The sequence below is a fragment of the Suncus etruscus genome, chromosome 1, assembly GCF_024139225.1.
Source record: "Suncus etruscus isolate mSunEtr1 chromosome 1, mSunEtr1.pri.cur, whole genome shotgun sequence".
Taxonomy (NCBI): Eukaryota; Metazoa; Chordata; class Mammalia; order Eulipotyphla; family Soricidae; genus Suncus; species Suncus etruscus.
The window spans coordinates 44,870,152-44,871,919 of NC_064848.1; the positions used below are offsets into that span (position 1 = coordinate 44,870,152).

Below are 1,768 nucleotides of genomic sequence, written 5' to 3' on the forward strand. Positions count from 1 at the left end.
TTAAGAATGGATGCTAATTCAAGAGATAGAAGTTTGAATTTTAAACTGAGATTGTATTTGGGTTGAGTAATTAAAGCAAAATATGAAATGAATATTATGTAGACATAAATTTTAAAATTGATTTTAAAGTTCTGCATTTGAGTTTGCCATATTACCTTTTTAATTGTGTCTTTGAAAAAGAAAACATGCTTTAAGTTTGACTAGGAATTATCATGTTTATTCAATGAAAATTTTTGAAAACGTAAATATTTTAGTTTTCCTTTAAGTTACCTTACTAAATTTGATATGATGCTGACAAGGGGGAAATTAATATTTTTAAAGACTATAGATCTTGACTACAGTATATATAGTACAGGGATTGAGTTGCTTACCTTGAAAACATTTGATCCCGGTCAACCTCTCTCATATTGTATGGTCTCCTGAGTACTGCCAGGAGAGATCCTTTTGTTATGCAATGCCCTCCCCAAAAGAAAAAAAATAGAAATGTATGAATTCAATATATAGCATAACTTCTGTCAGGGAGAGTATTGGTTTCTACAATTAAATTGTTTTTCCAAAGCCAAGAGTCTCAAATTACCATTTAAAGAACTCAATCAATGCCTAGGGAGAAGTTATGCTGTCAGTATGAAGATTTCTATCCAATAGGCTGTGACAAGGTTAGACACATTTTTTTATGTTGTTTTCCTGACTTTAGAAACAAAGTATTCTAGATTATCTTAAAATTCTAAAATATTGTATTTCAAATAACCTATATTTCCAGAAACATCAAATCCCTTAAATTTTGTTATTGTCACTATGTACCATAAATGATGCAGTGAAAGATTTGTAATGCACTTTGGTCTCAATAAAAATTAAAAAAAATTTGGTGATTGGTGAACTTTTAAAGTTTCTACTCATTATTTTTTATGTTTCAACCAATTTTGTGTTTCTGAAGCCACAACTTTCTCTGTATAGTAGATACATCTTTCTTCCCTATTTTCTATATACTATATATATAAAAAATCTTTTTTTTTTTTAATATGGAACGCTTCACGAATTTGCGTGTCATCCTTGCGCAGGGGCCATGCTAATCTTCTCTGTATCGTTCCAATTTTAGTATATGTGCTGCCGAAGCGAGCACTTGACCATCTTTTTGCATAAGCTTTTAACAACTTAAAAATGAAAATTCTACATTTTCCTTCTCCACCTTTTTTTTTTTTTTTTTTTTTTTACTGTCAAAATCAATTCTGTGCTTCTTGAAACTCAGGTTTTGCAACATATTTATTTAGAGGTATGTCTGCATAGTTTGACCTCTTTTACTTATAACCTTATTTGTGACCATGTCAGACATTGTTTTCTCTCCAGATTACTGAGATCAAGCTTTATTTCCATGAGAAATGATGTATGTGTTCAATGTTTTGTTCTCAGGAAGTGCCTCTTCTGCCTTGAATGTCTTCTTTTATTCTTTTTCAAACCTTCCTTTATTCTCACAACCCAAGGGTTTTACTGTTCTAGGAAACTGTTCCTCTGGTTAATTCTCAGGTGTATTTGTCTTTCAACTCCTGAAGTACTCAGGAATCTTGCTCAAAGAACTAGGCATTGCCTTACCTCCTCAGCCTACCTCTTAAACTGGTGGGCAGAATCTTTAGTCTAGATTTGAGGACAGTTAATGAGCAATGTTGTGTGAAGATATGATAATCCTTTTTCAAATGTGGATAAAGAATCATGAATCTTAGCTAGAAAATGGTAGAGAACTAATGAGAAGAGGAAGAAAGGCACTCAACTGTTT

The 1,768-nt window shown here is 31.7% G+C and overlaps 1 non-coding gene across 1 annotated transcript; it reads right to left on the bottom strand.

Moving 5' to 3' along the window:
- Nucleotides 1-1,013: 1,013 nt before the first annotated feature.
- Nucleotides 1,014-1,120, bottom strand: LOC125996750 (U6 spliceosomal RNA). Its single transcript, XR_007491437.1, has one exon. It is a non-coding gene; the product is annotated as a U6 spliceosomal RNA (small nuclear RNA).
- Nucleotides 1,121-1,768: the final 648 nt, after the last annotated feature.